Source organism: Marmota monax, unplaced genomic scaffold, assembly GCF_021218885.2.
Source record: "Marmota monax isolate L192 unplaced genomic scaffold, Marmota_monax_Labrador192_F-V1.1 WCK01_AAM20220418_F8-fsc00076, whole genome shotgun sequence".
In the NCBI taxonomy this organism is placed as follows: domain Eukaryota; kingdom Metazoa; phylum Chordata; class Mammalia; order Rodentia; family Sciuridae; genus Marmota; species Marmota monax.
The window spans coordinates 1,279,741-1,306,201 of record NW_026692843.1 but is presented as its reverse complement, the minus strand read 5'-3'; positions in this window follow the sequence as shown (position 1 = coordinate 1,306,201).

The window sequence follows — 26,461 nt, the reverse complement described above, 5'->3', positions numbered from 1 at the left end:
ATTTTACAAATTAATGAAAGACATGAATCCATAAATCCAGAAAGCATATATCAAAAATAGAAAAATATATATTTAGTTATATTATACTGAAAATGCAAAACAAAGACAAAAGACAACATTAAAAATAGCCAAAAGGAAAAGACAGATGATCCTTACAGATATGACTGATAGCAGACTTCCCAACCATAGCAATGGAAGCCAGAAGACGATGGAATTATGTTATTTCAGCACCAAGACAAAATAGCTGTTAACCTTACATTTGTACCCAACAAAACATTTTTAAGAAAGTAGCATGAAATAAAAGCAATTTCAAACAATTAATAAACAAAAAATAAGAGGTTTGCTACCAACAGATGTAGAGTCATTTAAAGGAACATTTAAGACATTCTTCAGAAAAAAATTAAAAAGTAACAGGAGATGTGATTCTGGTACAAGGAGGGTATTGAATAATAGAATGGAAAACATAGGGACATCTAAAGAAATTTCTATCTTAACTGAAAACTGAACTAAAATAATGAAATACCACATCAGCATGTGTGTGTGTGTGCGCGTGTGTGTGTGTGTGTGTGTGTGTGTTGGGGAGGGGTTTTAGATTAAAAGTTTTCTAAAATCCTTTTGTCTTTTATTAAGGATTTTATTTAAAATGTATGTGTGTGGTAAATAGAATTGTCCTGAGAAAACTAGTCCAAATACTAAGAGCAGCCACTTTTACTTTTAAAAGTGTCCTACACTGAGCCCTACATGACACTGTCACCGTGTCTGTGACAGGTTACCCACTCCTAGGTACATACCCTGGAGGAACCCTGCACGTGCCCTGGAGGTGGAGGGACATGGTCTGCCAGCGCTGCGTAAGCTGCTCAGCCTTCTCACAAAAGGGGTCGGAGGAGGCAAGGAAGGCACATGGAGCCTCACACAGCCCTCAAGAGGGGGCCATGAAACAGGCCTGCCCTGCTTTGCACCCCACAATGCCACTCCCCACCACCAAGCCCTCAGTCCTGCCCTCTCCAACCCTCAGTGTCCCGCCTGGGATAATACAGATGCCTGCCACAGAGGGCTCGGGAAGCCCATTGGCACTCACAACAAAAACCGACATTTACTGAATACTTACTGTAACCAAGGGCTTTGCTGAGAGTCGGATGTACACAGCTCAACTAACCTCACCGGGACCTTTAGGGGGCATATTATCATTATTATTCCCATTTATAGGCAAGATACTTGAGGCTTAACATTAAACAACTTCTACAAGGTCAAGGAACTGGCAAACCATGAGATCAACTCTCAAAACATAGGCATCTGGCTGAGCCCCTGGCCAGACTCCATACCCCTCCTTCCCCTGTTATCAGCTCTCTCAGGCCACCAAGTCACAGCCACAGCTCTGCCAGAGCCTCGCACTGAGCCTGGAGCATGTGAGGGGTAATGCGCGAGTGGGTTGTGGTGACGATGACCGTGGAGGGGCTGCCACTGCAGTCAGATCAACAGATCAACAGGGAGTAGGAGAGGACAAGAGCCCTCCATGAAAGGTGACGTGGCCACCCCCAGTCACTCAAAAGATTCTGCATTGCTGCTGGCTGAAACACAGTGTCCCTCCAACCAGCTGCTGGTGACCACCCTGTTCCAGTCATGCTTGGAAATACTTCTAGAAGGGTTGTCAAACCCTGACCCAGGACCAAGGTCACGCACCTGCTTCCCCTCTCTCTGAACCTGGGCCAGCCTGAGGGGAGAGGCTGAGGCTTTCTCTGGGTGGACTTTCCAGGCCTGATTTACGGTTCAGCTGTAGGCTCAGCAGCGAATGAGAGAAGCAGGTGACAGCCACACATCTCGCGGCTCCTTCTTTTTGAGGGGGTGGCGGGGGAATGTGGATGGAACTCAGAGCACTAGAAACACTTTCGAAGGGCTTCTAAATCACTCTCCCATGACGTCACAGTTTAGACTCCCCTTGACCCTGGCCTGGCCCTGGGTGGGTCCCTTCCAGTTCTAACACCGATGATCCAAGGCCCTGAGAGAAGAAATGGGCCGTAGCTTTTAGAGGTGAGAACACAGGATCCTCCTGAAGCCAAGCAGCCCGGAGGGAAGAGAGGGGGAGACTGAGAACAGGAAGGTGGGGCCTTGGCGACTCAGAGACTCTGCTCCACCCAGGGGTAAGGGAGGCCCGGGGGTGCTGTCGCAGGGAGAGGCCAGAATACCTTGTGTTCAAGTCGGGGTTCCCCTTCCTGTTTCCAACCCCTTTCCCCCTCCCTCCCTTCCTTCTCCCTCCTTTCTGCAAGTATTTATGAATGAGGCCTATGGGTGTCACCTGTCACCCGATCCCTGGGTGACATCTGGAATGTGGTGGGGAACAAGCCAGCTACCCACAAAACAGAATCCACCGAAAACAGACCCCTGGCCACAGCCTTCTGCAGACCCGTGCACAGAGGCAGGAAGTCCAGGTGTCCCGGTGGAGCCTGACTGGGCACTGGTGGCTCCAGGCCTGCTGCGAGTCCCTCCACTGCGGACACCCCTGTGCAGCCTGAGCAAAGCTCCACACAGCAGCCTCCCTGCATCTTCTAGGTGGACCTGGCCTCTGGACCCGCGTCGGCCTGCTCCTGGCTCCACTCTCCTGGACACAAATCTGTTTACGGGAGCTGAAGTCAAATGGTCTCTCCAATTGGCAGCGCGCGGCCTGGCTTTCTGGTGTTCAGAGTCCTGATTTGTAAAGCTGCAAGCAGAGCTGTCTCCTCTGTGGGTTTGGTTTCTAAAAGCTAGTCTTGTTCTCCCAGGCAGAGTCTGTGGAAAGGAGGGCCAGGGCCGGTCCCACCACCGGCACAGAGGATGGTACCCGGGCCCCCTGACCCTCAGGCTTTGGGCAGAAGCTCAGGGACTTTTCCTCTGACCCTTCCACAGGGTCCCATCTGCCTCCTGTGCCTGGTTCCCCTAACACTTGAGGCATGGATGCAGATCCCAAGCCCACCTCGCTCAGCCAACCCCTGTGGGCCTGTGCCTGCCCTGCACCAGGGATGCATGAAGAACCGGAGGCCTGCAGCCGAGCAAGCCATTCACAGAGCTCACTGTCCTGTGCGTCTGTCCAGGGAGCAGGAGCAATGTTACTCAAAGCCTGATCAAAGTGTTATCTGATTGTAACCTAGGATACATAATAAAGGGAAATGGGGGGAGACAGCAGAGCAGACCAGTGGACTCAGGGGGGGGCAGGGGCTTCTCTGACCTTGGGGCTGAGAGTGGAAGGGTGGCAAAGGAGACGGTGCTGTTGGGGTGGAGTTGGGGCCAGAAGGAGTGTTCCACACAAGGCAGCTGCACATGCAAAGGTCCTGAGACATAAGGGGTGTATCCCTATGCCACAAGCAGGCTACCCAAGAAATAAGGCAGGAGCCAAGGCTGGAGAGGGGCAGCAGCCAGGCCACACAGGGCCCTTGCCCACTGCTCCACGTACATCCCTTCCCTTCCCTTCCTGCCCCACTCACTTACCCAGTCTCTCCTGGGTGTCAATGGGACCTTGAGAGAAATAAAGCAGGCTAGAGATCTAGGAGTGTCTGGCGAGTGTGGAGTAATGTGCTTTTATATATATATATTTTTTTTTTTTCTTTAGCTGTAGTTGGACACAATACCTTTTTTAAATTCATTTTATGGTGCTGAAGATAGAACCCACAGCCTCACATGCTAGGTGAGCGCTCCACTGCTGAGCCACAATCCCAGCCCAAGTAATGTGCTTTTAAGAGAACTTAGGAAAGATCCCATAGAGCTGAAAGCCGATGATGCATAGGGCTAAGCATATCCAGCCAAGAGCGGTCTAGGCCAAGGAACTGGTGAGTGCAAAGGCCCTGAGGCAGGACCTCCCCTATGGGACTGAGGAACAAGGGACAAGTGCATGTGGAATGAGGGGAAGAAGGGTAGCTAGGTGCAGCTGGGGGGGGGGGTGACGGACTTGGAACGTCTTGGACACACAGGTGAGCCTTGGGTTGGGAGGTCTGCCTGCAGGGGCTGGGAGAGCTGTAGACAGCCACGGCCCTGCGAGCTGGGTCCAGAGACGGGCAGGGAGGCGAGTGGCAGGGAGAGGCCGAGGGAGGATGGGCAGCCCTGGGGAGTGTGGGAGGAGCCAGAGCACAGAGGGATGGGCAGCGAGGCTTGGCTCAGGGCTGAATCAGCAGCTCTAGGCCCGGGATCTGCTGTCAGAGGGCTCCACTAGAGAAGGGCTGCTCAGACCTCCCTGCTTCGTGATTTTCATGCTTGCACTTACGTAGGGTGTGTGTTGGGATCTATGCCACCTCCCTCCAGGATCCCGAGGTGCTCCTGGGCCAGATCCTGCTGTTGACGCATCTGCAAATCCCCTCAAACCGGGCCCCGTGCCCCCCAGCAGCCCTCTGGGTGGCACAGTCTCCAGCTTCACGCTGCAGCCCAGAGAGGTAAACAGTGTGCCCCAGGCCAACCCGCGAGGGGATGGGGAGCGAGGTTCCAGCACCTAGGGGTGTGCTGGGGAGCTTCAGTCAGTTCTCTGGGAAAAGCAGCCCTGACCCCTGTTGCTGCCAATCCCCGGCCTGGAAACCCCGCCCGCGGCTGACTTCAGGCTCCGAGAGGAGATCACAGGAGGTAGAAGGCGGAGGAGGGAGACAGTGCACCAGCACAGGGTCTGCTCGCCAGGCAGATACCCACAGCACAACACCTCAGGAGCAGAGACCAGGAGCGGCTCGCTGGGCCTGGGCAGCCGGCTTTGTAAATAAAGCTTTATTGGGCTCAGCCACACCAGCCGATTAACCTCAGAGCAGCAGCCAGCGGAGCCTAAAATACTTGCCATCTGGGTTTAGCGGAAAAGCTTCAGACCTCTGTACAGGTAAGAACCTGGCCACCAAGTGATCAGCAAGTTATGCCTTTTGAGTATTTGTTTCCTTTGGTTTTGATATCATCTATTTAATTGTAAGTCTCTGTAATTTGATTTTTAATAATGACTGTGTTTAAAAACCAGCTGGCAAAACGCTTGAGAATGAAACCATCGGCCTCTGCCAGCTGGTGCAGCGCCCTCCAGGGCCACTGTGTCCCAGCTGCCTCCAGGCCACACTCTCTCTTCTGGGCACCTCGTTCCTGGCAGGGAAGGATGGGGACGGGAGAGGCAGGGTGGGTCTGGAAGGAAGCCCTCCTCCTGCACGTGGAGGCAGGCCTGGGGAGCCCGGGTTCAGCCAGAGCTGAGCCACCTTCGGATAAGGCCTGGGGCCAGGAAGAATGGGAGGCAGCCGACCTATTTAAAGTGGTTAGAGGAAGAATGGGGACTTATCACGTCTGAGAGAACTCAAGAAGGCCCTTCATGCGGCAATCAGGCCTAATTCACAGGAGGCTCGGAGGGACCAAGGCACAAAAGGTGTGTGTCCCCTTCAGCGAAGGCCTCTGGGTCCCGTCATCAATAGAAATGAAAATCTAATTAGTAGATGCTGTTTTGCCCCCAGCTGGACGCAGAAGCATCTCCCTCGGTCCTTAGGAAGCAGGGATGGAGGAGGGCTCTCGTGTGGGGCACTTTGTAAGCTTTCTGCAACAGAAACCTTTCACACCTAATGGGAATCATTTGCAGTGAAAACCACAAAGGCAAAAAAAAAAAAAAAGAATCAGGTCTAAGAGTTTGCAACACAGACCTGCCTTTTGCCAGGATGTCTCAGGGATAAAGATGGCCACACTCAAGTGGAGACACACACACACACACACACACACACAACACCCATCTCTTCCCCTGGGGCTTGGTGGCCCCTACTGTCTCTCACCCTCTTCTGTCCCCCGTGATCTACAAGACACACAGCCCAGAAGTTCACACACACAACACCATGAAAGGGACAGGGACCTCAGAGAGGAAGGTCAGGGGAATTGGCAAAACCCCGGGGGAGCGGAAGGCCTCAGCCTCACTATTTTGAGATTGTTTGGTCTGGAGTTCTGCCTGGCCAGCCAAGGGGCTCCGACTGAAAGAGAAAGTTTCCAGTCCTTCCTCCCTCCCTCCCTCCTTCCTTCCTTCCTCCCTCCCTCCCTCCTTCCTTCCTCCCTCCCTCCCTCCTTCCTTCCTTCCTCCCTCCCTCCCTCCTTCCTTCCTTCCTTCCTCCCTCCCTCCTTCCTTCCTTCCTCCCTCCCTCCCTCCTTCCTTCCTTCCTCCCCCCTCCCTCCCCCTCCCTCCTTCCTTCCTTCCTCCCTCCCTCCCCCCTCCCTCCCTCCCTCCTTCCTTCCTTCCTCCCTCCCTCCCTCCTTCCTTCCTCCCTCCCTCCCCCTCCCCCTCCCTCCCCCCTCCCTCCCTCCTTCCTTCCTCCCTCCCTCCCTCCCTCCTTCCTTCCTTCCTCCCTCCTTCCTTCCTTCCTTCCTCCCTCCTTCCTTCCTTCCTCCCTCCCTCCCCCCTCCCTCCCTCCTTCCTTCCTCCTTCCTTCCTTCCTCCCCCCTCCCTCCCCCTCCCTCCTTCCTTCCTTCCTCCCTCCCTCCCCCCTCCCTCCCTCCTTCCTTCCTTCCTCCCTCCCCCCTCCTTCCTTCCTCCCTCCCTCCTTCCTTCCTTCCTCCTCCCTCCCTCCCCCCTCCCTCCCTCCTTCCTTCCTTCCTCCCTCCCTCCCCCTCTCCCCCCTCCCTCCCTCCTTCCTTCCTTCCTCCCTCCCTCCCCCTCCCTCCCTCCTTCCTTCCTTCCTCCCTCCCTCCCCCTCCCTCCCTCCTTCCTTCCTTCCTCCCTCCCTCCTTCCTTCCTTCCTCCCTCCCTCCCTCCTTCCTTCCTTCCTCCCTCCCTCCCTCCTTCTTCCACCCTTGTTTGGCTAAGACACTTTCTCTCACATCGCCCTCTTCTGTCCTGCTGGGGGCCACTCCCTGGCTTCAAGATGTGCCTCCTCTCTGGGGACCTGAACTATTGCTTTGGATGGGACATCCCAGGCTGCTCATGCCCAGGCAAAATGCACATTCCTGGGCCTTCGGGACATGCTCTCAGCCAGGCCAGCCTGGCGCCCATGGGCACCCAGCTCTTATCCTGCCACCGTTCCACCTGACCCAGGCCACTCACTCCCCCAGAGCAAACACACGGCAAAGCCACCTTCATCCCTGGGCCCTGGACTGCATGTAACCATCAGAGCCCTGCACACGGGGGAGGGGTGGGTGCTCCCCACGCTTCCACAGCCAGAGAGAGAAGGGGCCTGGCCCAAGGTCACTCACATGTGGACAGACAAGGCCAGACCTGCCAGGCCTCCTGTCTGCCTGGCCTCCAAGAAAATGAGCAGAACCCAGCTACCGAGGGAAGCGGTTCCCTGCTCCTCCTTCTGTATTCTCCACTAATGATGAAAGTTACCAACACAAACTTTTAGAACAATACACTGGGCATAGTCATTGCTCTTATGGAGGAGGAGAGAAGGAAAGGGAAACTTTGTACATAATAATTTTTGATATCAAATGAGAAATGTAGGTGACGAGCAGAGGCCAGAGTGTGGCACATTTAATTTAAGCCGTGGCAGCGAGGGGCAGCTTCCACTGCAGCCATAATAAATTACATACAAGTGCCACCGAACAATAACAAAAAACTGTGGGCCATCTATTTCAGTCCCATTTACAAGAAATCAATATCAATACTTAATGCAATACTGGTGAAAAATGAGCAGAGATACAGAAAGCATAATAAACCAGGGATGGAGGCTCCCAGTGATTCACTTTGGAAGAAAAAACTAACTGTCTATATTTTCATGTTGAGGGATATTTCACTGCAACTGTGCGCCGGAGGTACGAGGGTTCTCCAGGTCTAAGTTTAAAATAACCTCTTTATTAAATTAAGAAAGTTCTTTAAACTGTAGATAACTAGCTGGATAAAACCCAAGCATATGGAAAGGGGCGGTTCATCCTTCCCAGGCATCTGTCCTGGAACTTCCTGTCTTGTGGTAGCCTTGGTTTTATGACGCATACCATGCACGGTGTTTCTGCTGTAATTAACAGTCTCGCTTTGTGTGGGGCAGGGAGGGAGAACTAATCTTTACCTGTTCTTTGCATCAGACTAGACAAATCTTGGACAACTGGTTAGATGTGTGGCAGGTAGCCACACAACAGTCCCACAAACAGTCCCTGTGTATGTGATCAACACACACCAAGTTCTTTCCAGTCACTTGCCATCTCACTTTGAATGGTCGGCAGCCATTTAGTCTGACCATCAGAGCCCGGGCAGCTCGCCACAGCCCCTGCTTTCCCAACAGCAGGCCCAGGTAGGGAGGCCTTGTGCCAGCAAAGGTGGACAGGAGACAGACTCTCCAGGCCACCCCAAGGTAGGACAGCATTTCTCATCCATTAACCAGTCTCCAGTAAGTGGGGGTAAGTATGAAATAATCTTCTGTCTCCAAATACCCATGTCTCGTCCCTGAGCTCGCATATCCTTTAAGTGCCTCCTGGGCAGACTCTATCCTTGCAGATTATATCAATTGCTGAAATTGTGTCCAGTTTAAAACAATCTCATGTCCAGCTCAAAGCTTTCTCTTTGTCCATTGCTGGCTGGGCTTTTGGCTCCAGGGATTGCCGGGCTGGGGTCACTCGTGTTGCTCTCTTCCTTCTCTCCCTGGGGTAACACACCGTCCACCTTGGGGACACATGCTGTAGTCCTTCTCCATGTGGCCAGGCTAAGATGCACAGCGTCCCACTCTGCAGACCAGTCTCGGACACCCTGCTCCCCAGCCTTCATGCACCCCCAGCCATGGCGAGGCTGGTGACAGGTGTCGGGCTCAGCAACTGTCAAAGAGTGGGGCCTTCACCCAGGGGAGCATCTCGGCTCACTTAGTAGGTGTGGCCTTAGGGGGTGGCCGGCCAGTCCTTAGACCATGGGAAGGAAATGTACTTCCTTCTTGCCTTCAGTCACTGGACCTGCCGATGCTAATGGAGCGTCCATGAGGGTGAGGACGCCACAGGCTCGACTGTCCTGTGAGGGGTCATAACACCCCCACATGTAGGCCCCCAATCAGCTGCTCTGTCCACTGGCTCAGAGGCTGAGCAGATGCAGCCAGGTACTCCCCCAAGTGGGAGAGGAAGAACCCGGAGGGAGCCAGACTCCATTGACAGGGCTGAAATTCTGCAAAGGAAGGGGTCACTCTGGACTGAGGTCATTGAGGAGGGCTTCATGGAGGAGGCAAGGCCGCATTAGGTGCTGCGTCAGACCTGCTCACTGGGTGCTGGTCACTGTCCCAGGGACCTGTCTTTCCTTGACACATTTAGTCCTTCCATGGCCTCAAGAGGTGGTACCATTGTTTTGTCCACTTTACAAATGAGGACACAGAGGCCCACGGAGGATAATAGTTTACCCAGGATTGCACAACTAATTAGGGACAGAATTCTGATCGAGTTCAGGATGGCATGATCCAAAATCCACTGTCTACTGCTATTCTCTGTCCCTGGGCCCTGAAGGACTCAGGGCCAAGGGAGGAGAAGTGGGGGTACTGGCTAGTCCCAAGTGAGCACACTGGGGTGGTCAGAGATGAGGCTGCCAGGGGACAGATCCCAGAGGGCCTTGCGGCTGGCTGGCGCACTGCTGAGTGCTGGCCCACACTCAGCCGGACTCGCCGGCCTATTTTAGCTAAAACAAAGTGGTAAGATTCAGTGTTCAGAATATACTGTGATGGCTGGCCTAGAGGAGGAGGACGAGGAGGCAAGGGTGAGAGCAGACCTGGGCCGGGAGACCAGAGGCACTGCGGGGAAGGAGGGACACTTGGCAAGCGGCATACAAGAGCTAAGCACCATGAGAGGGAGTGGGGAAGGCTGCGAAGACGCCCAGACATCAGCCGCATCTGAGACTGGACTGCTCACCAGGCCAGACAGGGAGGACCTGGGCTTGAAGACCAGAGAAAACGTTGATGGGTGTCCCTAGGGACATGGTGACTTTGAGGAGACTGTGGGACATCCAACTGGAGATGTCCAGTACGCTTGGAGCTAGAGATGCCCACCTGAGGTTTCCAGCGTGACAAGTCACTATGAGGGGGGATATTCGGACTCCACGTCACTGGGACCCTGACACCTGAGCCTTCTCGCCCCTGCTGCACCTGATTCGCCCCGTCTTTCCAGCCCCCCCCCCCGCGTCTTGCTGGTGTCACAGGCCCCTCAGATCTGACAGGGGAGCCAAGCACAGGGTCTCTTCCTTCCTGCGCAGCCAGCCATGGCTTTTGTTAGTTTGTTTCACTTGCAATCTGTGCTGTTTGCAGCGCGGAGCAACCTTTTCTCGGGTAACTAACATCTCTTCCTGTCATGATCCAAGGGCACCTGGAATCAGCATTCGCGCCAGCCCCTGGGTATTGCTTCACCTTCTCTGGGGCAGGTGATCGTGATTTCAGTTCATCTGTCTCGGGGAGCTGTGCGTTCATCCACCCACCTCACAGGCCACCCCAGCTGCAGGTGTGGCCATCCCACTGGGAAAACAGCAGCACGGGCAGCTGGCTCTAGACCGAGACCTGAAGGATGGGGCTGCTCATCAACCAGTGGATAGGAAGGAGGACCCCACACACAGGGACGCAGCCAGCGGAGTCTGGGGCTGCCAGCCAATGACACATCTGAGGACCTGTGCACTTATGGGGCCTGGTGCATTTGTGCTGCCACCCTGCCCCCGACAAACTCTGGGTCCCAGGAGGCCTTGTGCCCCTGAGTTCTGTGCCCCTCTCAGGGTCTTCCCAGCTCAGGGTTCATTCCGTGACACAAGATTCCACAGTCTGGGGTGGAAACATGGCCTTCACTCTGGGGTAGAGCCAGGGGCTTCTGCAGGACACAGACTTTGTGGCATCCTTAGCCCCTGGTACAGGCTGAACAGAGCCAGATTCCACAGCCAGGACCTTGAAGGCTTGCTGGGGATGACAGGAAGCCCTCTCCAGAAAGGCCTTAGCCTGAGCCCAGCCACAGTAAGTGCACAATAAATGTCAGCTCCATTCTCATTAAATGTCGAAGGACTAAGTGACTGAATTCTCCAACACTGTCTCTCTCTCTCTTACTGACACTGGAAGAGATCGCGGAGGAGCAGGGAGGGATCATTCCTCACTCCCCTGCTCCTGAACCCACGGAACACCTGGGAAGGGTCACGGGGAGAGGGAAAAAATGTTTAAGCTTCCCTCCTTTTGTGCCTTCCTCACTGAAGACGTTCACACCTTGTGAAAGGCTCTCAGCAAGTGTGCACAGGAAACAGCGGAGGGGAGGGGCTGTGAGTGTGCGCAGTGTGGGAAATCTCCAGCTGCTCCTCAGCAATTAAGTGGCCAAGAGCAGGCGGCTTCCGAGGTGAGTCAATCCTTGGCTGGAAAGACTGAGCTATAAGAACCTACAGATCGGAAGCCAGTTGAGCAAGGAAGGTGACTTCTGCTTAGCCTCAGTGAATGGAGTTTCCCCCTGGAGTCTCCGTTTCTCCATTTCTCAGCCCACTCAGAGCCACCTGGACCAGCCCCAGAGCCGTGCCTGGGGTCGTATTGTGGCTGAGGTGTCAGGCAGTGCGGTCTCTTCCTGGCCATAGTCGACTGGCCACCTGGACCCCACATGCCCCATGGCTGTTGATCTTGCTCCTGAACCTCTCAGGTGGGCCATGAAGGCCCCCGGCTCCTCAGGAGCCCACTCCCCACCCCCACCTCCCTTATCTGCAGCCCCTCCTCCTCCCTCACACCAAGGGTGCCAACACCGACCCTGCCGACCTCTGCCCCACAGCTCTGGTGCCAGCCTGGATGGAGGACAGACTGGACCTCACCCCTTTCCCTGGGGATGGGAGGTACACAGGTGTCTCCTCTGCTCTCAGTCCCCAGGTCAGGGGGATTGTCCCTTCCCACATGCACCAAAGGTCCCTCTTCCCCTCTCACTTCTGTCATTGACACCACCAAAAAAAAAAAAAAAATCTTATCTGGCCTCAGGGTAAGAAAATCTGCCTTTGGCTGATTTGCATTCGTTCAAATATCTCCCTGTACTAAGACCTGGGCAGCTGCAATCAAACGCTGATTAATGGACCTTTCACTCCTCTGCGATCTCCACTGGGGGACGGTGGGGGAAGAGGCCAGGTGAGCAGTGTGAACAGGGCTCGAATGCCACCCCTCCAGGGTCCAGCCTCCCAGGTCCAGTGGTCTGCTGGGGAGTGGGCTTGGCCATGCTGAGGGGGCCAGCACCTCCAGTCCACCTTAACCCTGGGTCCTCAGTGCTGGTGACGCAGCAGCGGTGACAGGAGGAGTCAAGGACTGGGACCTGAAGCCGCCTCCCAGATCACCTAGTGGCACCTGGTGTATTCTTGGCCCTAACACCACCCACACCCCTGGCTTCATGCAGCCAGAGGGAGAGTAAGACGCACTTGCCTCTGGGAAGGTGTCGCCCTGGCTCCCTCCCAGACCCCCTCCCTGGCTCACTCCCTGGCACCTTCCCCAACCCCCTCCCGGCCCCCCTCCCTGGCCCCCTCCCGGCTCGTGAGCTCCATTTTCGAGCAGCTAGAGCCACGAAGCCCCAGATCCTCCCAGCAGGGCTGAGAGTGGACCCAAATTGCCAATGACGGTGCTCACACCAGCCTTCCACAGACAGGCTCACAGAGCTGCTGCCACTCCCCGTTCCCTCAGGAGGACTCGCCACCCAGCGACCCAGCCAGGGTCTTCCTCAGGTTTCCATCTCCACCAGCTGCCAGCTGCTGTGTCCCCCAGGCCACGCAGTCTCTGCTGGGCTCTTCCCAGGGAATAGCACCCAAACTTTATCTCCTCTCAGCAAAGCTAAAGGGAGGACTTCCTGATGATCCCCCGAAACTCTGTGACTGAGGTCACGTCCCCAGAGGCCTTGGTCCCTGGCTACTCAGTCCATGTTGTCTCAGAGGACTGTGCCCAGCTTTCTTAATGGATCTGTCCCCAGTTCCATCCACTGTCTTTGCAGGGAGAACAAGTCAAGGGGTTCACTGCAGAGACCATTCCTGCCTCTGTCACCACCACCAACTGCATTGGGCCTTCACCATATTCATGTCATCAGAAAACTTCCAACAGGCTGGACCCAGGCAAGGAGTTTATCCAGTGGTGACCAGGGCAGCCCTAGGCCTCCCCTGCTCCTTGAGCTGCTTTTGCCCTGGAATCTTAACACGGTGCCCAAGAAGAGAAGGGTGGCCCTGCAGGGACCAGAGGGGGATTCCTGCCAACTGGACAAGTAACAGCCAGGTAGGATTTGGTGTGGAAACATAAAGAAATGAAACATTTCTTGCATCTCAATTATCAGGGAAGGACTTGCATCTGACCAGTATTATCCCACCTCTTGTAATAAGGACATTAGGCTCAGGAGGGCTGAGAGACATTGCCCAGTTCCTACAGCAGGGTCCACGTCCAGTGTGGGTCTGCCTCACTACAAAGAGCATGCTCTTCAAGGCCCCTGAACAATCAGGAGATGTAAATCAGCACCCAGCTAGGAAGTGGCAGGAGACTGGGTTAATACCCAGGGCAGAGTCCAGAGACAGGGCACTTTTCTCTATAGAGTCATCCACTCAGAACAGGCTGATCCTGGGATTCTTCTAGACCTGGAGGCAGATGTTCTCAGCTCCCTTAGTCACAATACCCTCATCTGTGGGGACAGCAGGACAGGATCTATCCCTTTCTCAAAGGTTTTGAGGATGGCAGGAGAAATTGTATACAAAAATGTTTTATAATTGAAAGTACTCCTGGGTGCAATGGTGCACACCTGTAATCCCAGCAGCTTCAGAGGCTCAGGCAAGAGGACCACAAGTTCAAAGCCAGCCTCAGCAAATTAATGTGGCCCTAAGCAACTTAATGAGGCTGCCTCAAAAAAAAAAAAGGTGGGGAAGGGGGTACAGCTGGGGATATTGCTCAGTGGTTAAGCTCCTAAATTCAATCCCCAGTGCAAAAAAAAAAAAAAAAAGAGTTTGACTAGGTACTGCTAAGGCCCATCTTACCCTGACCTCGATTTTGGCCAGTGGAGTGTAGTAGACAGAATGGAGCCAAAGAGTTGGAAATGCACATGCATCTGCTTTGGGGGACATCACCCTGAGAACCTAGGTTAGCCCACTGTCCCAGAAAGTTGAAAGGCATGTAGAGCTGAGATGAGCCACCCTGCTGAGCCCAGCCCAGAGGGTCCAATCCCTGCCAGATTCCCAGATTCAAGAATGAGTTTAGCCAAGATCAGCTCATCTCCAACCAACTCAAGACCCATGAGAATAAATTATCTTCTCTGAAGCTACTGAATTTCAGTGTGGTTTGATAAGCAGCACTCTTGTGGGGAAACTCACTAATTTAATCAGATGGTTGGAGAGATGGGGCGACAGAAATAAAAGAAAACCAGGACCAGAAGTCCCAGCACAGGAGGGACATCAGGAGGCAGCCACCAGCTGATGGGTCCTCCAGCACTTTTGGTGTCTGTTTTGTGTTTATTTAAATCTCCCCTTGTTCCACCCCACAAAAAGAATCAATGAGAGGATAAAATAACATTTAAAAGAGAAAATGAATTAAGAACCATTTCAAAAGGTGTCAGCCTGGCTGATTCACACTTATGGATTCAAGTGGGACACCCTCCCGAGGTGAGAAGACAGTGGGACTGAGAGCTCACCAAGTGGAGGCAGACTCTAGTGCCAGCAGGGTGCCATCACTGGGGACCTAGGGCATCTATCTCACCTCCTTGAGACTGACCCATCTATAACCTGGGTTGGCAGCAGCCTCAGGCACCTCTCCCAAGACAGGGTGAGGTGCTGTAGGACCTGGGGGATGCCCCGATGATGGGGGTGCTTAAATAGCCATTGTCGTGGGGAGGGGCAACCCTCCCCTGTGCGCAGGCAGCTCCTGCAGTTGGCAGTCTCGCCCGTGAGCCCTGCAAACTTCTCCTGGAGTCATTTCTCCTTCCTCTTCTGTGAGTGGTCTGTCCCACTCACTCCTTCACTTACTCAAAGCTCAGCCATTTGCCTTTTAGCTTCCCCTGGGCTTCCCTCCACTGGCCACCGCCCCCCACACCTAGTTCTCCCTGTCCTCGGCCTCCCTGGGCTCAGTCCTGGCTCCTGTGCTCCAGTGCTGCCCCCAGAGCAGCCCCCCGTATGAACAGCTCGTAGGACAAAATGCACTCCTTGGGAACACCAGAGACCCCAACCCCGTGACCCCTGTGATGGCCGCCCAGCCCAGCCCCGGGCTGCACTCTGTGTGCTCACACCTGTCACCTGTCACGTGGGAATTCCGAGGGTGGCCGGAACAAACTACCACAAACCCGTGGCGTAAAACAGCAGGAACCTCTTCTCTCAGGTTCCGGAGGGCAGAAGTCTGAAGTCCAGGTGTCTCCTGGCCCCGCCTCCCGGCCACCACTCCTGAGCAGAGCCTCGCTGGCCCCATCCAGCTCCCGGTGGTTGCCAGGCCTCCCTCGGCACTCCTGAGATGCGCTGGGAGCTCAAACCTCTAACTCGTCACGTGACCTTCCCTCCTCCTGGGTCTCTCAACACCCTTCTTATTAGGAGACTGGTCAGACTGGGCTCAGGGTGACCTCATCTTAACCCTGTGCCAAAATACAGTCACATTTACAGGTACCAGGGATTAGAACTGAACAGCTATTTATGGCTGAGCATCTGGCTCTAGGCCCCACATGTACCTGTCACAGCTCTACGCTGAGCCACACCCCACCCCTGAGCCGCTGTTTCAGAGGGACACAACTTAAACCACACCTGCCAAGCACCCCCAAGGTCAGACCCTCCACAGGCCCTCCTCTCTGTTGACACCCTCTTCCTGCCTTTCATTCTCCCCCTCTGCCTCACCCTGTAGATTTAAGGTCAAAGTTCAGCTTCTCCAGGAAGGCCCCTTGACCTTCAAGGTCAGCGCCTGCAGTGTTTGATGATCTTCTCTGTAGCACCCTCCCTTGGTATGTGTGCACTCCTGGGATTGCCAGCCTCCTACCGGCCTCCTCGTGAGGCTGCCTGCTCTGAGGACCCTCTCAGGCTACTGCACTCAGCCTATGGCTTCAGCACCTAGAACCCAGCGGGAGCTCAGCACACTGAGTGCAGGTGTGTTGATGAAGGGGAGCACCTGAGCCCGGCTACCAGGACACGAAGACGCCCAGGCAGAGGATGCAGGGCCTCCTGTCTCTGGGCTCAGTAGGGAGGATACACACAAGTAACTGAAATAGGAGGCTCACATCATACCCAGATATAAACTAAGTGTAGCAGGACAAGGAGGAGGGGAAGGTAAATTGCTGGGCGTTAATGAGGCCTCAGCTCAAAGCTGCTGGTTGAACTGGGGGCAAGGAGAGAGCACATAGGACAGGCACCCCAGGCGGAGGGGCCAGCCTGTGCAAAGAGAGAGGTGAGAAAAGGTTCCAAGGGTGCAGAGAATCCGGACCCTGTGTTTGGGCCATCTGTGCCCAAATGGACCAGCCAAGGCCAAAGCTGGGGGCCATTGTTTAAGAGAAGGCATCCCTCCATCACGTGGACATCTCTCCACCGTCCATCACCACTTCCAGAGTGAAAGACATCCAGGGTCTTCGCTGTGGCTAACAGAAGGACCTGGCTGTTTTGCATCTGATCTCAGCACCTCCAGTGTCACTAGGAAGCCGTGGCCTCCATTACTTTGTGTCCCACACAGTCAGCATCTCAGGCTCCAAACCCCGGGGCTTTTTAACAGGGCTCTGGAAATGCATGGCAAATGCTCTTTAGGAGCAGGCAGGAAAGGTCACAAGAGGAAAGTCTTCTCGCCCTGCTCCTGGCTCCTCCAGTGGTCACAATGGAAACAGGGAGGCCTTGGTGTAGCCTGGCCCCAGCAGAGCACTCGTGAGCACAGAGCCATGTCCTCCTTCCCAAGGTCCAGTCTGGCTTCTGAAACACACTCCAGCCACACTCCGGCATGATTCGGGTTTTGTTACTTCCTGAGCGTGACTAATCCAATTTGTCCCCTCCCTGCCATGCAGAGAGTCCTTCCCTCTCTCCTCTACACCGCAGGAGTGGCCTATTGTGCAGCAAGAAATCCATGCTGATCAATTCCGGGCAGGCTGCATAAGGAAGGCAAATTACACGAATATGAGTTAGGGATAACTATGATTAATCTTTGGCCGGGCAAAGCCCTGATTCCCGTCATGCCCTTGGGCCGCTCAGAGGTGACAGGGCTAAGGACAGCACTTGTGATGGCCGCCTCGCCCAGCCATTCATTACCATGATGTCCCCATCACTGAGCCTACTGATGAGATTATTGATCCTGGGGAAATAATTATATGAAATGTGCCGCAGTCGGCGCAGGCCGAGGTCTTTGTGTTACATACTGGAGAGGGATGTAAGCTTTTGGTCATCTTAAAAGGGCCTCACTTTCATGAATTAACTGATGGCACCTTTTGAAACTAACAATTGTCATTTTGCTGGGAGAAAGGGCAGAAGAGAGGGGAGGGAAACTCAGGAAGAAGGAGCAAACCTCCACGTGTGGGAAAGACCTCGAAATCCGCAGTTCCCAGTAGATGGTGCTGTGATCAAATCCTAGAACCTGCCTCACAGAGGCTCAGAAACTGCTAGAGAAAGTAAGAAAAATGGAGAGCGCGTCAGAATTAAAGGCAGGCAGTTCATGATGGGGCCATTTCCCTCACTTTAGATAAAGATTGATGGTGATGATGATGATGGTGGTGATGGTGATGATGGTGGTGATGGTGGCGATGATGGTGACAATGATGGTGGTGATGGTGATGGCAGTGATGCTGGTGATGGTGATGGTGGTGACAATGACGGTGGTGACAGCGATGGTGGTGGGTTGCAGTGATGAAGATGGTGAAGAGGGGCTGGGGATATGGCCTGGCTTGCGTGCAGCCTGGGTTCGATCCTCAGCACCACATACAAACAAAGATGTTGTGTCCACCGAGAAAAATAAATATTAAAAAATTCTCTCTCTAAATAAATAAATAAATAAATAAATAAATAAAAAGAAAAAAATTTAAAAAAAAAGAAGATGGTGAAGAGCTTCCTGGTAGAAGTCACATACCTGGAGATATTCCACCTCTGAAGTAGTCGGTGAGAGGTGACGGTGGGTGATAAAAAGCCCCCCAAAGCCAGACTTATGCCCTGCCCACTCTGCTCCTGCAGAAATCCCAGGAAAATCAGCTGAGGTTGAAAATGGCCTTTCAACACTGAGTATTAAGTGACACCCAAGATGACCTTTGATTCTGCCCGTTGAGAATGAATGCCATTCGTACACATGGTCCCACCAAAAGGAAACCTTTCTGGAAAGCTGCTAAGGACTTGGAATAACTGACTGCATGGAGTGAGGTGGGGGCTGAGCAGCAGCCGTCGGCTGCTCCAGGGCCTTCCCAGACCCACAGGAACCCCGTGTCCTTGGCAGTGGCCAAGATCCCTCAGGTGAAGGCAGGGGAGATCTTAAAAGCACCTGGTGAAGGCTTTTGTTCTGGGGCAGCTCAGGGACGGGGGCTCTGCCACCCCAGGGAGAAGGGCCAGGGAAAAGGTGGCGGGAGACACGGCGTGCTGAGAGATTTGCAATCACCCACCCTGCGTGTGGGACGGAGGGCTCTCTGGGCCTCTTACCACTGCCCCTCTCTGGACATCAAGGCACCAAGCTGCTCACACGGATGCCAAGCCCCACCTGGCCTCAGGATCGCGGTGGCAAGTCCCCCACATTTCCCCCACTTCCAAGAAAGTGTCTGCATTTCACAAAACACTCCCACAGCATCTGGGTGGAACTGCTGGGGAAAGGTCAAGGCCAGGTGAAGTCCTTCCTAGGAATGGCCTGATTTGTGGGAACCGCAATGGGCTAGAAATAGACAAGGGCCCGCGGGAGTGGAGTGGGAGGAGGGAGGCTGATGGAAGCACTGGGAGACGGCCTCTGTACCTGCAGGTCCACACCTCCACATCTGCCCGCGGATCAAATATGTTCACAACAATTGTCCTGCTCTGAATATGTTGAGATGCTTTTCTCCCACAATTTCCCCCTGAACAACACAGTAGATAAAACATCTATCTACGTAGCATGTGCACTGTGTTAGGTCCTGTAAGTGACCTAGAGACGGTTGGAAGCATCTTGAAGAATGCCCAGGCTCCATGCAAATACCATCCATTCATGTAAGGGATCTGAGCACCCCTGGAATGGGGCACTGTCCTGGAACCACCCCAAGAACACCCAGGATGACTGCATGTTCCCACTGGGGAGTCCAGGCTCTAACTGCCCTTGGCTGCCTCTCTGGGGGCTGTTTATTGGACCCTGGTCCCATCTCAGGGATCAAATTGGACAAAAGAAATAAATGAAGCAATAGAGTCGAGGAAGCTTCATGGATGAAGTGAATCTTGAGCTTGACTCCGAAGGCCCAGTCAAGGGAATGGGTAGAGGGGAAAGGGGTGGGGGTCAGGGTTGAAAGGGATTCCAGGTGGGGAGCAGTCAGGAGGTGGGGATCCCAAGGAGTCCTGTGCACGGGAGGAGTGGGGTCCCACTGGAAGGTAGCGGGAGGGGTATGAGCTTGGGGCAGAGATCCAAGGTCAGAAAGCTGAATGGGAAGACCACCATCCTCACCGCCATATTCCTCGTGGGAATTTGGAAGGTCTCCACCATGGCCCATGGCAAGGGCATGGTGCCCGAGTCACAGGCTCACTCTAAAATCCCTAGGGGACAACACAGGGGCAAGCTCTGTGACTCCAGGGTGCTGTGGTCACAAAGCCCTACGCTCACCCTCAGTGAAATGCACTGAAGAACCCCTCGCCCTCACCTTCTCAGTGGGCACTGTCTGGGAGTCGGACTCCACTGTCCCCTGCTCCCGCCAGACACAGCAGGCTGAGTTCGGTGGCCCCAGGCTCACCACCATCTCCCACAGCTGGGAACAGCAGCCGCACCACACCAGAGCTCAGCAGTTAACTTTTTATGTTTTAACTGAAAAAAAAAAATTAGAAATGCAAAACCAGAGGAGAGCTCGGGACCAGCTCCAACCTGCTGGCGACAGGGAAGCATCCCAGCCTAGAGGCAGCGGCAGTTTTCCTTCTCCTCCCTCCGCCTGGTGCCCCTGGTACAGCACCTGGCTCCCTGCTCTCTGTTCCTGCCCCAGGCAGGAGGCAAGGTCTCCAGGAACCTTTGACCAGAGCCGCCCCACCTCTGTCAGCCCCTCCTTGTCAGCCCCGATGGACCGGGGTCTAGTGTCGGCCTCTGGGCCAGAGCAAGCAGGCACCACCGTGACGCAAACACCAGTTTTTGCTGAGCGAATAACCTGACATGAGCCTGCAGATATTTTTTATCAGAATCACATAAACATCGTTTTAGTTTAGAATTTCTCAGGGCCCTCTGCTGCGGCTGGGAGACCAAGTGCTAATAGACCCGGGGTGGGGAAGAGGGCTCCCTGCGACACCCAGGCCCCACTGCTCTGTCCCTTGACTGGCAGCCTCAGGCCGCACCTCTCCACTTGCCTGGCCACAGAGGGGGGCTCGGCTAAGGCCTGGACCCAGCGACAGCCCCACAGAGGGTGGAGGAGACGAGGGGAGGAGGCCAAGGACAGCCTGGCCACAGCACCCGCCAAGGGCCACACCAGCCCCTCTGCCCGCTGCTTTCAATCTCCAAAACAGGCCGTGGCCGTTCTTTTCCACAGAGCAAATATTTAGACTGTTGCCTAAATGTTTTGGCATTTATGGATTCAAGGAAAACCACAGCCAAGTCAGGAAAGTTCTTCATCAATCACATTCCCCTGCGTCCCACTTCTCATGTTCCCGGACTATTGAGCCTCAGATACGTTTCCTTGGGCTACAGAATCTCATTTAATCCACAGTGGGTTTCTGCTAATATGGGATTTCAGCAGACCGATGCTTTCAAAAGTGTGGGAGTCTTTCCTAAATACACAGCATTTGCACTGGGAGGAGGAAGGTTGCCCCAAATCAGAATCATGCCTGTTTTCAGTCACCAGTTCTTCCTGAGACTGGATCCTAACTCTCACTTGCTCTGAATCTGGCCCTTAGATGAGTCCAGAAGGGAGACTACAATCAAGTGCTTTACTTTTATTTACATAGTCCTCCACCTACCAAAGCCCTGGGGCCTGGCCTGTCAGGGAAGTGTGGTGGAGGGAGAATGATTTTCAGACACTTGGAAATGGGCAGTGGCTCCACCATGCGGAGCCCCACCCCCACCTTTGTTCAAGTAGGTGAACCACAGGCTCCTCTGCTGTGCACCCAGTGGGCGTCCCAGGAACGCTTCCTAGGAAAATGAATGCGTGAAGGAGAGAAGGTAATTTGCAAATTGTTAAGTACTACAAACTGGGGGAGAATGGTGAGTCATTGATACTAAATGTCAGATCTAGTGTCCTGCAAGGCTTCCCAAGCTTTGAAGATAAAGAGAAACAGGACTTCACCCTCCATTCAAACAACGTGCATTTGCTCTTCAGGCCACACCATGGGGATGTCTGAGAATGGAGCAGTGAGCAAGACAGACACGGGGCCTGACCTCATGGGAGTTAGCCTGGCAGGGACCCAGAACATAAACCGTTAATTACCCAGATGAGCATTTAATTACACATGTGACACGGGCCTCCAAGGAGAAGTGTAAGGTTTCAAGAGGACAAACGACAGGGTCTGTCCAGCCTCAAGAATCAGGTGCCCCTAAAAACTGACACCAAAGCTGAGACCAGGGCACTCCACGACTTGAGGGAAGGAAGGAAATCAGGCCCAGGAAATTGGGGGAGGTAGGAACTGATCATAGGTGTGTCCAACAGAGACGCCCTGCCAAGCACCCGGACTCAGGCTTTGGCAACATTGGGAGAGCAAGCGGAAGGCCACGGTCCCTGCCCAGAGATGAGGGAATGCCCAGGATGCTTGAGGGCCCCTGAGCACCCACTCACCATCTGCAGCCTCCTCTGCACCACAGGGCCCAAGGCCACGTTTCCTAGGATCCCTCTCCCCATTTGCCTCTTGGTTAGGGTGGGCCAATCTCACTGCACCATGTTTGAAGGGCAGAAAGGAAGGGACAGACCCTATTATTCTCTAGTGGCAGCTGCACACAGACAGACAGAGGTTGAATCTACAGACTGAGGGCAGCTCACCCACTTTGGAGCTGCAGGCAGGTGGGGTTGGCAGAGGTGACCCAGTGAAGCCCATGGAAGCCTGGGATGAGCGTTTCTAAGGGAGACACCATGAATCTCCTGCTGAGCAGATGCTTCCGACCCTTCCTGTGGCTGTGAGAACCCTATTAAATTCCTCTTCTCCTTGCAAGACCGAAAAATGCCGCCCCCCAACCCAAAGTCCCTCCTGCCCTGAAGAAAGGGCCCCTCCGAGCAATCAACATTGCAATAGTAGTGGCTGATGGCAGACTGCTCTCTCTTCTGGGCATTTGCTGCTGGAGAGATCCAACACAGATCTGGGGTGGGGGGTCTTCAGACAAGTGACACAGGAGTTGCTCCCTACAGAGCAGGTAGCATGAGTGCATTTGGTGACATGACGGAAGGCGGTCAACCAGGACAGAAACACATTCCCACTGGCTCCACCATCTGCTGCCTGCAGACTCTCGACTCAGCCCCCCAGGGAAGGAGAGTGGATTCCTCTCCTACCATTTTGGAGCCAAAGAAAATGCTCAAAAATAGGTACAGAAAATGTTCAAATGCCCTTGCTGTTGAGATGGATGAGAAGTGATTTTTATATCTCCTGTGTCTACCTTTCTGGCTGGGGTTTTGGGGGTGCAGCATAGAGTCCTCTCGGGAAGGTGGTAGCAGCAGTGGGGCTGGCTTATCACTCACTCAAGTTTCTTCCAAAGACAGAAACCTAAATTTTTGTCTTTGGAAATTCATTCCAAGATCTTCCTTAAGTTTCTATACCACCTCTTTTTCCAAATTTTGAAGGTGAAGAATTTTTAAGAACACAGTTGAGACTAAAAAAAAATAATTCATTAGTCAAGATCTCACAAGTTGATTCCAAAATTAAATTTGAGGAAATTCTCTCTTGAGGAGCTGCCACTATTTCTTATGGGGTAATAAGACTCGCATGACCACTGGGCCCTTGGCAGGTGGGAAGCTCATAGCCCAGTGGCAGCTTAGCCCAGTTGGCCTCCCCTTTTTCCTCTTAGTGAATTTTAATTTATAGAGTTCAGTCTCAAATCCTCAATGCTTACATAGCTTCTGTACAAATTTGCATCTTGGCATTTATAAGTAGAGGCTGGTTAAAAACATATAAGCAATCCCATAAATAAATACCAAGAAGGAAAATGACAAGAGAGGAGGAGGAGGGAACAAGTCCGTAGAACCCGCTACTCAAACCTCAGCACCCAGGTCCAAGAGCATTCAGGGAAACGCCCAGACCCCTTAATAGCCGGCTCAGGCCCCCGTGACTCTAGGCTCTCATTTCCAGTAGGCACCATTTGAGAAATGTCCTGTTCTGAAACATGGGAAAATGAGAAATTATAGAGCCTATCTAACAAATCAAAAATAAATGAAGTAACAACATAAAGGTAGATTTACCGTTATTTATAATTTACCATTTTTACCTTGTTTTCAATTGTCCCTCGTCCTCTTCATTTGAGGAGCCCATTACATTTTATTATGCTAAACCCTATCTTCTGTCACATAAATTACAGTTAAAGATCTTAATATTAAAGCCTCTTAGCTCTGAGATCATATTTCAAGCTTTGTTCAAACCAGACGTTAATGCTGGAGTTGAACACAAAACACTTTGTCTTCATTACCTGTGATCTCAAAAGTATAATACAATTTTTGCTATATATGGCACAAAAATGCCTCTTGGTATAACACTGAATTATGGAGATATATTGATTTCTGCAGTATTTTGACAAAACAATAAAACTAAACCTGTTAGCTCCTAAACAGACACGCAGACATCGGCCCAGCCATGAAGCCCTGGTCATGAAGATAAAGGCTTCATCTAGCCCAGTTAAAATGGGGACCGGCTCAAAGCCGGTGTCCCCAGCTCCTGCTGCTCCTGCTGGAGTCCTGGGTGTCTCTTCGAGGAGAGTGGAGAGACGGTTTGGTCCCTGGCTTGGCTCCCGTGGAGAATGGGAGTCTCAGCAGCCCTCGCTCAGCCTCCTGGGGGATCTGGGGCATGGAGCTAGCCTCTGGGGATGCAGCCTCCTCCGAAGTAGAAGGACAATAGCCACCTCCTGGCATGGTAGAGGGGACTGAATGAGTCAGACACACAGAGGTGCCTGGCTTACCCTCAGCCCAGTATGCAGTAGGAGCTTGATAAATGGTGACTGTCAAAATCACTCCTCAAAGAATGTCACCACTCGGTGCCTGGTGCCCAGGCTGCTGGAGGGAATCAGAAGACCCCGCCACCTTCTCACCCTTCCTGGTCTTCCTCCTTCCTTGTGATCTCGGTGAATCCCGTTAGTTTTCTGCCTCCGTTTTCTCATCTAGGAAACTGGGATGATCACACCAACCTGGCAGACCTCAGAGGGTTATTTGGGGACACAGTGCAATAAGAGATGTGGCGGTGCTTTGCCAAGGGGAAATGCTGCGGATTACTGCCCAAATCAGCCCTACCGCTTCAAACCCTGAGCTCCAGCGCAACGTCCGCCACTCCAAGTCAGCATTTGGCCAGCGCAAAAAGAAGCCCTGGAGGATGAGTCAGCGCGTCCCTTCCCGTGGTAATGGTGATGGTGACAGCACCACAGCTGCAGGCTGACTTTCCCCCAGCACAGGTCAGAATGACGCTGCTGCCACAGCAGCTCACATTTATTAAGCTCCTACTGTGAACCACGCATGGGGACATTTTCTTCTAAAAAGGTTATCCCCCTTCACCCCCCACAGCCTGGTCACGCCTCTCTGCAGTGAGCTCGGCCTTGAAGATACGGAAGCAGATCCCGAAAGCCTCGGCGATTTGCCCAAGTGTCCCGACTGCAGAATGGAAGAACAGGACGGGCCACCACAGGCCGCGTCCCAGCCCAGGATGCTCCTCCATGATCAAGGAGGCTTCTGGCCTGGTCTGCCCAGGGGGGAGCAGGCCCAGGGAGAGTCCTCATGAAAGAGTCATTGAGCCCTGTGTCACCAGAACCTTTGTCCCAACAGCTGCAGGGCACCAAAGGCTGTCTAGAAACCGAACCCACAGTCCCGCTCCTGACAGGGAGGTGACAGGAGCACACAGGACTTAGAGCCCAGGAAGACACTTCTAACTTCAGGACACAAATCTGGATTTCAGATTATGTTGGAGAGAGAGGGGCCACATCAGAGCAAGAAGGCTGCGTCTGAGGCTTCGCGTCACTCTTGCCCAGCTGAGTGGCCCCTCGCAGGATCCCACCTTCTCTGATCCCCAGCTTCCTCTCCTGTGAAGTCAGAAACCGTAAGAGACATAAATCAAATCCCTTTCTCCAATCCAATTGTCAGGTGGTGAAGTGAAATCACGGGTACAAGGCTTTGCCAACTGTCCACCTTGGTCCCAGGGTCTCTTCTCCTGGTCCTAGTGGGGCCTGGGTCTCACTGGGGCTGTCATTGCAATCACATGTGCCATCCTACTGTCTCAAGGCCAGGTCACCAACAGGTCTCCCCAAGAACAGCACCCCATCAACGTGCGCCTAGCATGTCACCAAACACAGCCCTGTGCTCTGCCCCTCTGCTCTGGCCCCCAGCATAGGAGAAGTGCACGCCAAATGCACAGACATGCCTTCAAACGCTGCAGTGCCTCCTGTTGTCCTCAGGAGAAGAACCAACTTCCAGCAGTGCCCACGGAGCCCAGGCTGCAGCCTCCAGCCAGAACCTAAACACAGCCTCTCCCCACCCCTCCCTGCCTGGAGCCGCTGCCTCCCATCAGCCCATCTGCCCATGTACCTGCTATTTCCCCGTCACATCCCAGCTCCATCAAGATGTCTTGGTGTCTTCAAAGTCTTCTTCCAGCTGTATATGATGCTGAGGGCTCCATTTCTCAGTTCCTACCAAAGTCATCATTTATGTCATTTGTGTGACCTTTCATGTCCCCAGCCTGCTCCCTAGATGAAGAACTCCATACAGGAGGATGTGGGGAAAAGGGTACACTTGTACATTGCTGGTGGGACTGCAAATTGGTGTGGCCAATTTGGAAAGCAGTATGGAGATTCCTGGGAAAACTGGGAATGGAACCACCATTTGACCCAGCTATTGCCCTTCTCGGACTATTCCCTGAAGACCTTAAAAGAGCGTACTACAGGGATACTGCTACATCGATGTTCATAGCAGCACAATTCACAATAGCTAGACTGTGGAACCAACCTAGATGCCCTTCAATAGACGAATGGATAAAAAAAATGTGGCATTTATACACAATGGAGTATTATTCTGCACTAAAAAATGACAAAATCATGGAATTTGCAGGGAAATGGATGGCACTAGAGCAGATTATGCTAAGTGAAGCTAGCCAATCCCTAAAAAACAAATGCCAAATGTCATCTTTGATATAAGGAGAGCAACTAAGAACAGAATAGGGAGGAAGAGCATGAGAAGAAGATGACCATTAAACAGAGTCGAGAGTGCGGAGGGAAAGAGAGAGAGAAGGGAAATTGCATGGTAAAGGAAGGAGACGCTCATGGTTATACAAAATTACATAGAAGAGGAAGTGAGGGGAAAGGGAAAAAAAAACAAGAGAGAGAAATGAATTACAGTAGAGGGGGTAGAGAAAGAAGATGGGAGG